The sequence below is a fragment of the Triturus cristatus genome, chromosome 4_2 (assembly GCF_964204655.1).
Source record: "Triturus cristatus chromosome 4_2, aTriCri1.1, whole genome shotgun sequence".
Taxonomy (NCBI): Eukaryota; Metazoa; Chordata; class Amphibia; order Caudata; family Salamandridae; genus Triturus; species Triturus cristatus.
In genome coordinates, this window is record NC_140586.1 from 456,660,245 (window position 1) to 456,672,619 (window position 12,375).

The 12,375-nt window shown below is 43.3% G+C and overlaps 1 long non-coding RNA gene across 1 annotated transcript in view; it reads right to left on the reverse strand.

Moving 5' to 3' along the window:
* Positions 1–461: 461 nt before the first annotated feature.
* LOC146834554 (uncharacterized) overlaps positions 462–12,375 on the reverse strand; it is a 203,814-nt gene continuing 191,900 nt past the window's right edge. Inside the window, exon 3 of the long non-coding RNA XR_014960307.1 lies at positions 462–1,334. This is a non-coding gene — a long non-coding RNA (uncharacterized LOC146834554). The remainder of the gene's footprint in view (positions 1,335–12,375) is intronic.

Consider the following 12,375-nt stretch of genomic DNA (forward strand, 5'->3'; position numbering starts at 1 on the left):
CCTGGGTAGACACCAATGGTAAGACACTCTACCCCCACAACCTAGCAGACGCTCACGAGTTCTGCAAACAACAAGCATGGAGCCGCACATGCTCACAGTGCTCCACTCCGGAGAGATCCCCCCTGGACCTTCATGCCAATGCCAGCATGGATCTATTCCAGACGGGTTGAGTCCCTGTTCTTCATGGGACTCTCCCCCGCACTCTGATCACATGCGGCTGCTCCATGAGGAGATACCCTCATCTTCCTCCTATACCTATTGACAATGGCCCATCTTCAACTACCACTCAAAGAACTGGTTCATTGTTCGGACTGGCCACTGAGACATTGCCTACCCCCAGTGGTATACACACCAGGTTGGTAGTAACCTTTTTTTGCTTGTTGTTTGGTTTGTTTGGGTAATGTTCTTGGGGATGCACTGGGCAGGATCTAGCCCAGTGTGGGTAGGGGGTGGAGGGATGCTCTAGATGTGACAGCGCTGTGCTATACAAATGCTGATTGATAGATATTGTTAAAATAAATGAGCATTTGTCGATGAGAGGGGGTGTGCCCTCGCCATAGAGACAGTTTGGCCCCCATGCAGAAGACTCTTTACCTACCTTGCCCATATCCCAAGAGGTCCACAATTATGGCTAGTGATGTACCACTGCACTTTGATGCTGTTATGTTCAGGTATAGCGTTCTAATTCAGTCTAGTTGGATGAGTGGACTTACTTATGCATTTGACTGCATTGTGGAAAGTTATTTACTATGCTCTGGGCTGTAACTGCTTGTGATTAACCAGTCTGTATTATTGTATTTTGGTTTACTATGTGACCTCAGAGTCATCCTCACTGTAATCTCCATTGTACACTGTATTTGCTCTACCTAAATGCAATAAAATAATAATTAAAATAATTAAAACGCATTAGCTTGAGGTGAAGAAAGCACTTCAAACCATAGTTTACTACATATAAAGTAATTTTAACCCATTTTAAAACAGATATCCCTGCTCAAGGAAGTGAAGTTTTCAGAAAGTGAGGGGCACTATTAATCTCAAATGCTCCTTGATGATCCTATTGATTTGGAAGCCTGCAAATACACAGCACCTCATGCTGAAACTATGAGTCCTGAGATACATCTTGTACATAGTCATTTCAAGAAGGTGTTGAAAAAGGCACAGAGAGTGTTATCCAGGAACCTGTAGTGAGGCCAAGCCAAATGCTAGGTTGATTTAGAGTTTGCACTTGCCATGTTGTTGACACTCCATCCAACAAAACTTTGGTTAATGTGAATAGTGCAGAAAATGTGCAAATCTTTGGGAGATTGGAGACATCAATGCTGAAGGTTAAGCACCTGCAAAAAAAACAAATAACAGTTGTCAGTCAGAAATTGGTACAATGGGGAAAAACATGACGTCTGGTTTGCCAAACGTTGCATATACTCCTGCTGAAAACCAAAATTCCATTGCTGCAAAGCTTGACAGTTTGACTGATGCAATGAAGAGTGTATGCTCAGGATAACATGAGTCAAAGACGTAGGAGATATCATTAAAACACATATTAATGGCTTAAGCGTGTCAACGAATCTCCTTGCACATGCCACATCCACATTGGCTTTCCCACTACGAGCATACAAGTTGAAATGGGGCAATAGAGTGGAGGTGTCCCCTGAGGCCTCATTTAAGTTAGTAATGGTGTGGAAACATTGCAAATATCACATATTGCAAGTGGCACACAAGTAGGAGCAGGCAAAAGTGAGGATCAGTCCAGTGTCAGTTGTATTTCTGCAACAGTATGTGTCTGCATAGAAGTAGAAGTTCCAGTGGAGTTGGGGGAAATGTAGGACCTACAACATGTGGTCATGGCAAATGTAAGCCTTAAAATTGTTTGTTAAAGTTGAAAAATGTTTTTTTTACCAGCACAATTGATAAACCTTTTTTACATTTGAAACATTAATACATGGGGGGGCGTGGCTAGGCGCCCGTAGGAGATGGCGGCGTCCGGGTGACGGCTCCGTCCGAACCGGAGGATACCGGCGGTTCGCGTACCTGTTTCCAGTAACGGAGGGAAGCCCTTCGCACCGGAAGATGCCAGGATCACTTTCATTCCCCTTTCGTTCCTAAGGCACAGCTATTTTGGACTTTACAGCCCATTTTACCTCTGGTCGCGGCTTGTCATCGGCCGCGACCGCCATTTTGTTTATTTTTGCCCGCGAACGCTTCAGCAGCGCGTTCTAGCGCGCATGGGATTCCTGGATGCCTCGTTCGCACTCAAATGACCCCAGCACCCTCTGAGGCACAAATGTGGTGGATTAATACTCTAAGGTGACTTTTCTTTATTTTTCTTTTGTAAGGGTGACCTTTTTCATGGTTTTGACTGGAATTTTTTGGCTCTCCTCATGCACGGCGGCCATTTTATGACTTCAGTCTTTGATACTTACGTCTACAGTTTTTTATCTGGCACACCTCTACGTTATTCTGTCCTTTGGAGCTTTTTTAGTCGAACGCTGAGATCACCTTGTATGTTTTGACTGGAATTCCCACCTCTCCTCATGAAAGGCGGACATTTTTAGGACTCCAGTCTCCAACATCTATGAGTCCAATTTTTCGGCCTGGCATATCTCTGTATTAATCTGCTTTCTGGTCCTTTTTGAGTCGGGCAATAGGATATCTTAAGACCTCACGCTCCATAGGCGTGCTGATGGCGGATTGCTCCAGTAGAGTTCAGCAGCGTAATTTCATTAAAAATTCCAAGTTATTCACGGCACTAGCCCATTTGGAAGCTTCAACTGAGATGACGTCGACTGCGGACACCTCCTCACAATCTTCAGCAAAAGCGAACTCTAAGAGGTTAAAAAAGGACCTTCCTTCGCCTCCTAAGTCCTCTTCGCCCATCTCTATGGAGTTACTTCTCGAAGAGATACGGGCCTTGCGCCCTTACATGGAAGAGACTAATGCTAAGTTGCAGATTCTCACTGACAATTGGGCTTCGATGGATGAAAGAGTATCGTTGGTGGAGCGTGACGTCTCCTCTCTTCAGGACTCTGCGACCAAGGTCTCCCACATGCACATGCAGATTTCCTCTCTTCAGAAGCAGGTGGAGGACCTTGAAAATCGCAACAGACGCAACAATCTCCGTATTTACGGCTTGGTGGAGGGTTGTGAGGGAAATGATCCCATCAGTTTCTTCAAGTCCTTTCTCCCGAGGCTTCTTCGCATTCCTTAAGACACCTCGCTAAATATCCAACGTGCCCACAGGCTTGGTCGAGCTTCCTCCTCTCCTTCCACGTCAACGAAGCCTAGAGGTGTAATAATGTACTTTCTAGAGTACACAGACTTGTTGAAAGTCCTCTTAGCCGCCAAAGCCTCTCCTCGCCTCACATGGTCAGGCTCCACTTTGTTCTTTGCGCAGGATTATGCCAGGACCACTGCAAACCGTCGTAAAGCCTTCCTTGATATGAGACCTGACCTTCGCTCCATTGGTGCCAGATATGGGCTTTTTCATCCTTGTCTATTTAAGGTCACTCATAATAACAAGACTACGACATATGAGGATCCAGCGCGACTTCGAAGCTTCCTGAACTCCTGTGGTCAACATGACATGGAGATAGCTGGTCCCTCTTCCCACCCACCATGACTTGTTTTTGTAGTTGCAATTTGATCCTCTAATTTGTTCTGCTTTAATGCCTTCATTTTTGCAGGTTCTTCAGATTGTATGACTTCTAGTTAAGATTATATTTCTCATTTTATCGTCTGATAGTGTTGTTCTAGCTCCTCAGTTGGTCATATGTTTCTTTTTTATCTTCGTTGTGTTCGAGTTTCTAACCATGTTCTTTTTCTCCCTTCACAGATCATTGTTTTGCGTTCCGTTGTGTTATCTCTGGTTGGACGTCTCCCTCATCCCGAATGCCCTGCCTCTCCCAGTTGGCCCTACCTCCCTCCCCTCATCTCCACATGTGTCTCCGTTTGTTCCCAGTTCCTGATTGTATTTTTCCCATCCTACCCCTCGTAAGTACTCTTCATTCCTTATTTACCATGTTTTTTTGCGTTCTATATTTTCTTATCTCACCTTTCCCCTCGTTGCTTTCAGATTTATTGGTGTCATTACCTTTTCCATGGTTCTTCTCCACTTCTCTTTCGCCATTCTCTCTTCTCCCCATTGTATACTGGCTCTCTTGCTTGTATTCATCTCCCTTTACCTATTTGATTCTCCCTTGGACCTTACTCATCATTATCTTTAAGAATTACTGTTTCTTCTTATCATTCTTTCTATTTTCTTGGCTCTTTCCTATTTTTATGGCTTCGCTGGTTTCTCTCTCATTTTTTCTTCAACCCCCTGTTCCATTACGTTAGTTCTCACCTCATTCTCTTTTTCTCTTGTGCCCTTACTCGCTGCGAGGCATTTCCTTGCTGTCCTACCTTCCAATTGATCCACTTTTTGATTAATCCTTAATGTCAGTTCGAATTGTTTCCTGGAATGTTAAAGGTCTGCATTCTCCTATCAAGAGACAAAAAATCCTCTCTCATTTAGCCAAATTGAATGTAGACATTGCCTTTTTACAAGAAACCCATATGTCTGACGCTGAGGCTGCTAAACTTAAGAGAGGTTGGGTGGGTGCTGTATTCTCATCTCCGGGTGACGGTAAGAGAAACGGTGTGGTTGTATTAGTTCGCAAATCTTTTGCTCATTTGCTCTTGACTTCTGAATCAGATCCTGAAGGTAGATGGTTGTACGTCAAACTCTCCTCAAAGGGTGCCCCTCTCTCCCTCCTTAATATCTACGCCCCTACTGGTGGTGATCAGATTTTTTGGCGTGCAATGGCCTCCCGTATCACTGAATATATTGATGATAATTTTATTTTAGCAGGTGATTGTAACCTTCCCTTTGATCCTTTTTTAGACAGAAACTCCAAGGTACCTTTTGTCCCTAATAAATCTCACAAGCTTTTCGCTCAAGCGATATCCCAACATAAACTCATTGATGCTTGGCGTCTCTGCAATCCTACCTCTAAAGAATTCAGCTTCTACTCCCCGACTCACCATTCCCAGTCGCGTATTGACTATATTTTCCTTTCCCACCATATGTCCCAATCCCTAACCCACGCTGATATAGGCCCCATCTTATTTTCTGACCACGCCCCCGTTTTGATAAACATTGACATCTTACCCAAGTCCACTGGACCAAAGAGATGGCGCTTTAACAACACTTTACTCCTCGACCCCAAATTCTCCGCCTCCTTTGTAGATTTCACCACAGAATTTTTCACCATTAATGACACACCCACTGTACCTAACCACGTTGTTTGGGACACCTATAAAGCAGCAGCTAGAGGTTTTATTATCAGCTTTGTGGCTACTAAACGCAAGAATGCTCGTAAACGCACCAGTGACCTCCTTTGTACGATTAAAAAGCTAGAGCATTCTTTCTATACATCCCATTCGCAAGAAAGTCTGACCGCTCTCATTGCTGCTAAGATGCAATTTAACAAACAATCCACTGAGGATGCTTCATTGTATTTGTTGAAATCCAGTTCAAAATTCTATGGTGGTAAAAATAAGGCGGGGAAGGTCTTAGCCAATTATTTAAAAGTCAAACAAAACAAACTGAATATTGAATCTGTCTATGATGCTAATTCTGTTTTAAAGCATACAGATGTTGATATTTTAGAGCAATTCTCCCAGTTTTATTCCAAACTCTATTCTTCTGAGACGCACCCCACTGCTCACTCTCTTGCTACTTTCTTTGCCACCATCCAACCACCTTCCAATTTCCCTGTTGATTTATCCGCCCTTGAATCACCAATCTCCGGTGATGAATTACTCACAGCACTTCAGTCACTCAAGAAGGATAAGGCCCCTGGGCCAGACGGATTCACAGTTGAATTTTATCTGCATTTCTCCAAATTGTTGTTGCCCAGACTCCACTCCCTTATTGATTCCTTCATATTAAATGGTTCTTCCTCAGGTACATTCTCAGACGCCCACATTTGTATTATACCCAAAGAAGGCAAAGACACCCAGCATTGTAAGAATTACAGACCAATTTCTTTGGTCAACATTGATTATAAACTGTATGCCAAATCTCTCGCCATTCGATTAGACCCTTATCTTCCTGAACTGCTAGGCCCTGAACAATCTGGCTTCGTTAAAGGTCGCTTCATCACAGATAACACCAGACTTTTGTTTAATGTTCTTTCCAAATCTCCACTGTTCCAACATTCACTAGCAGCCATTGCCCTAGACGCAGAAAAAGCGTTCGATAGGGTGGAGTGGACTTTCCTTTTCTCCGCCCTTAAATGGTTTGGATTTGGCCCACATTTCATCTCTTTTATCTCCTTCCTTTATTCCAGTCCTAGAGCGGCGGTTTGCGCCAATGGTCTAGTTTCCTCTTTTTCAATCTAGGTAGGGGTGTTCGTCAGGGATGCCCTCTTTCCCCTTTTCTTTTTAATTTGGCCCTGGAACCTTTTCTTTCAAAGCTTCGTCAGAATCCCAACTTACACGGTTTCCAAATCTCCCACACTAATATTAAACTTGCTGCATACGCAGACGATATTCTATTATTCATGTCTAACCCCGCAACTTCTATTCCCGCATTCCTAGCTGAAGTCCATGACTACTCTCAGATTTCAGGTTATAAGCTAAACAATGACAAGTGTGAGATTTTACCCCTTACTAAGTTCACTTTTAAACCGGACTTTATGGCATCCAATTTTACTTGGAGCCCCTCACACATCAAATATCTAGGTCTACACATTACTTCCTCCCTCTCCGACACTGTCTCGCTGTGCCTCAATAAATGCACCCAGAAATTATCCGACCTCACTTCCAGATGGCACCCATTATACCTTTCCTGGTGGGGTCGTCTTGATACGATTAAAATGATGCTCTCCCCGTTAGTCCTTTACACCATCTCCAACATCCCAATTCCTATCCCTGCTAAGTTCTTTAAGAAAATCAACACTATTCTCTCTTCCTTTCTCTGGTCCGGCAAAAAAGCACGTATGTCCCTGCTTAGATTGCAACTCCCCAAATCCGAGGGTGGAGTTAATTTCCCGAATTTTCCCGCTTATCACAAAGCATTCCTTTTGCGGCAAGCTTCCCATTGGCTGCAAGACCCTGCTGAGCCGTCCCCCTTATGGGTTATCATTGAGCGACTTTCTTTATCCCCTTTCACTTTTGCTGAATACCTCTCATTCTCGCGTAAGCCTCACTTTTCCTCCATTCCTATCCACAAGTTTACAGCCAAGTTGCTTCTTTCCACCTCTCCAGGCCCCCCTTCCTCTATAGCAGAGTTTCTCAATTCCACTATCTGGCACAACAATAGTATAACCATCAATCGCAAGCCCTTTTATTGGAAAACCTGGAGACAGAGGGGTTTAATCTGGGTATCTCAACTCTTCTCTAATTCTGATTTCTTATCCTTCTCCATCCTCAGCCAACACTTCCATCTCCCTCGCTCTTTTGCCTGCAAGTATCTTACCCTTAAAAATGCAGTCATGTCCACTTATGCTCTTCTCTCTAACCCCCTCATGCATGCTCATCCTCCGAATCATACCTCACAGCTTCATTCCTTCTTGCGCACTCACCCTACAGCCTCCTCAATATACCACTCATTTCATACGATTCTCACACCTAGGCCAAAGTCCAAAGTTGAGGAACAGTGGGAATCTGACCTTGCCATTTCTTGGCCCACCTCCCTTTGGGATAAATTATGGACCAAACTCCGCAAGACATCTAGAGCTGCTTCTCTTACACAAACTCTCTTTTTCATATACAACAGGCTTCTCTTTTCTCCCCAGGTGTTGAATAAGAGATTCTCTTCTACACCGGATCTTTGTTGGTCCTGTTCTGCTCCTAAGGCCACTCTTTTTCACATGCTTTTCTCTTGCACTTTCATGCAAAATTTCTGGACACTAGTTTGGGCCCAAATCAACGCCATATTCCACACTACATCTCCCTTCTCTTTTGTCAATATTTTTTTAGGTAGCCTTTCTCCTTGTTGGGATGACATTGATCTTAATACGCAAATTGTTGACTTGCTGTTAGCTGTTGCTTTCCAGCAAATCACCGTCAACTGGAAAAACTTTACGAATATTTCTTTTAAAGCATGGTGGTACAATGTTTGTTATAATCACAGGCTAGATACTGCTTTTGTGCACCCCCTTAGTTTAGCTGCTAAACGACATGATTTATGGCTTCCTGTAACCTTGTATCTAGATACCTGTGCTAAACGCTCTTCTCATGTTTCACCTATTCAGCAAGAGGTCTCTAAGCCTCCCTGAGTGACATTGCTTTTCATTTGTACTACTCTTTTCATATAAGCTACTTTATTGCTCATTATTACCAGCGCTGCTTTTTGTTACTTAGCCTTAAACTTTTGTTATCCTCTGATTAATTGTATATTTTCATTACCATGTTTTACTTTTCTCCTCTAATTGAAGATATGTTTGTACTCTTTCTCTTGTATTGACACCTTTACTTATCCAATAAAAACCTTTTGAACTTAAAAACATTAATACATGAAAATTATGACTTTCCTTGCGTTCACTACCATAACTAAAAATTAAGGAATATTTTGGTTTACAAACTGCAAAGCCTTTTCCTATATTATTCACAATATATATTTATTTTGAAACATATGCTGAAAAATAATGCTTTGTTATGTTGACCTGTCCTACTCTCCCTTCTGCTTCTCTTGTCTCCTCATGTGGTTGAGGTGCTGACAGCTCTTCGTCCACAGAGTCAGACTCTGACATCCTTATTTCTAATTCTTTATTAGTCCCTATATTGTGTAGAATTGCACATGTTGCTATAATTTTGCAAAAAGTTTCTGGCGAATATTGTAGGTCACCACCACTCTTACAGAAAAATCAGAATCTACTTTTTAGAAGTCTAAAGGTGCTTTCAATTAGGTCTCTTGTTCTTCTGTAGGCAACATTGTAACTTACCTCGTGTAGAAGGGGACATACATGGAGTCATTACCCAGGAGAGTAGGGCATGAGCACTGTTACCTACAAATAAAATATTAATATACAATACTCAAATAATATGATGTTGGAAATAGTTAAAATTACTTAATCGAAAATGAATAAATATCCATCATCAAATTTGCCTCCATGCCTAAAAACGGAAGAATCGTGGGTGTTCCCTGGAAACAAATCATGTTAGAACGTGCGTAATCAATTTGTTTTGCATTACATTTGTTTTGCATTAAACACCATTTGATGTTTAGTGAGTGAGTATTTCTACAGTCACAAAATAAATTTTCAGTGTCAGATAGGAGGGAAATAGGAAAATGTGTACATGTATATAGCCCATCATGAGTGGAAAATTGGCAATCCTATAAAACTCAAAGTTTGTATTTTATAATGCATGTGCATACGTCGAAAATAAATATGAGGGTTTATTTGCATGAACATAGTATCCAGGAATGCGCAAAAAAAACTATCCAGGTCCTTCTCTGAAACCCCACTAGTTGCAGCTATTCCACCTTGGTAACTACACAAGGCTAAGAGGTGCAAAGAACATAAAACCTGCACATGGGAGAGGACTAAATTACTTCACAGAAAATGACTCTCAAGCTGTGGCTCTAAATCAGCTATGAGTTCCAAAATCGCAGCACTACGTAGGCTGTGCTTTGCATAGATTTCTTCCCTCATTTTGTTGGAAATAGTTGTTCTGAGTCTAAAAATTTGAACCTGAGTGGTGCAGAGTAGAGTAGCATAGAGCGGTGCAAAGTAGAGTATAGTGCTCTAGAGTGCAGTGGCATAGAGTGGAGGGGCACAGAGTAGCATAGAGTGGGGCAGTGCAGAGTAGAGTGGCATTGAATTCAGTGATGTAGAGTGCAGTGTTGACAGTAGAGTGTCAGAGTGTAGAGGTGTAGAGTGGAGTAGAGTGGTGTACAGAGCAGGGGCGTAGGGTACAGTGGTGTAGAGTAGAGTGAATTGGCATAGAGTGCAGTGACACAGAGTGCAGTTCTTTAGACTGCATTGATGTAGAGTGCAGTAGTTAAGAGTAGAGTGGTTTCTCTCCAGGGCGGTCCGAGGCCCCATGCACTTTCAGGACACACTGTTTATTGGCTGGGGTTGAACTCGGTCCCCCAGCATACTCAGTGGTGCAGGTGGCGGTGGCAGCTCTCCTGACACCTAAAGGCAGCATTGCACTCCAGCAGAATGGGACTCTTCTCTCCAGGGCGGTCCTGAAGATGTAAAGGCAGTGTTGCATTCCCACAGTGCGGGACATGCACAGGCATACCCAGGCTGTGTCCAGGCCATGCCTGGGGAAAGGGTGGGCCCATCTGGGCCCATCAGGAGCAGGAAGAGGCAGGGCGGGGCCACCCCCCTTGGCTTATATCTTTGATTGCAGTGGAGGAGATGCTCACTATCTTGAGGTATTAATCGCTGGGTTCTGTGTGCACTAAAAGGCACTTTTTGTTGCTCTACTAGCTTAACTGTCAACTTCCTTTCATGATATATGTGGTGTAGTCATAGAGTTGCTGAGTGTTGTATTTTTTTCAACTTTTCCCTAATTCTCTCTTCCCATACATTGCTCAAAGTCCTAACCCTCTTCTATCCAGTTGTGAAATCTACTTTGTTATAATTTATTCCCACCATCAACAGACTTCCCACTTGTTGGGGGGGGGGGGTCGGTGTAAGCAAGTAATTTGATATGCCATCAGTAAAATCGTCAATGATATAATTTAAAGTGTCACGAGTAATGTAATATGTTCGGTCATCAGCAGTGCATGAGAAGCACACAAGTTATAATTAGTGGCCTAAATTAGATGTTTATTTGTGTTTCATTCTATCACCTAGCTATAATGTTTTTTCTGTGAATGTCTTTTTTTTGTTTATATGTTAAGACATTATTACCTTATCTAACTATAAAGTCACTTTACAATTGCTTTTTGTATTGCACTTAAGTTTTTTTATCATATTCTGTAGTATGTATAACATCATCTTCAGGTGGCCTTATGCCATGCACAGTGGGATTTAGGCAAAAGGCATAGTCAGCCCATGTCCCCAAGTTTCTGGAAGCATCCATCCTGATCCCCTTTGCACACAACTTAGGGGCCTATTAGGATGGTGGACGGAAAACCACCCCGACCGCCATGGATCCAGAAATCAACCGCCCGCCAGCACCGTGGAAAAACCATCGTGCAAATTAGGATCAACCGCCCAAAAACACTGACCTCGGTGGAACGAGGCCAAGAAAAAACACCCGTAGCGTGCAGAGATGGCCAAAACCCGTCCGCGGTGGTCACATTCGTGGCGGTAAACAATCAAACCGCCTCCAGGACAGCGGAGACAACGCACATCAAATTCGGATAAACCCGATGCCCCCGTGGTATGTTCCGCAGTTTCTGACCACCGCGGTCGCAAACAGTGATGAATGGGAGAGCCGGCGGAAGAGCTACAGCACAGCCACCACTGCGGATGCTCCGTGACGAATATGGGGGCCGAAAGAAAAAACCCACAACAAGGCCACAAAGTGCACACAACAAACTAGCCATGCACCCAAAAACACAGACCACCCCCCAATGACACAACCACATGGCAAATCCAAAAATACAAATCCCAGGACAACCCACACAACACACCTGACAGGAAAACCCCATTTGGACACAGCCACACAGCTGAGTATAAAACCAGCCCCTTCCCTGACCAAAATCCTTTACAACATTCCAAGACTGGAGGCCACTAACCCTGACAACAAAGGATAGGCAAAGCAACACACCAGCACCACTCACACCACACACAGCACCACCACCATTTCCACACCTGCACCTCTTACCCCCCTGCACATCACACACCATACACATCACCCCCACCCCCACCACTCACACCCCTGCACCCACAACCCCTTTGCATATCACACACCATGGCAACACATAAAATGCCAAAATTCACAGAGAGTGAGTTGAAGGTTATGGTAGATGAGATAGTCAGAGTTGAAACATTGAAGAGTAGAGTGCACTCCTATTTCATAATTTTATCCGTTTTAATCAGTTGTAACTATATCGCGTGCATCCCGGGAACGTGGTCAACTAAACACTGTTCAAAACAATTTACGGTTTGTATAAAACAGATTTTCAAATTTGGAAACGAATCCGCCGAGTAACTATATGATATGACATTGTTCTCATATCTGTGGATTTTAATCGTCCGTCGTGTCCATTCCCATTGGAGCAGTTTGAATTTGCTCCTCCTTACGAGGAGTGTGGATTTCTCATGTGACCATCGCTCTTCTTCACTTGAATCGTTGTTATCCATGGGTGTAGCGATTAAAGTGAAGAAGAGCGATGGTCATATCATATAGTTACTCGGCGGATTGGTTTCCAAATTTGAAAATCTGTTTTATACAAATCGTAAATTGTTTTGAGCAGTGTTTAGTGAA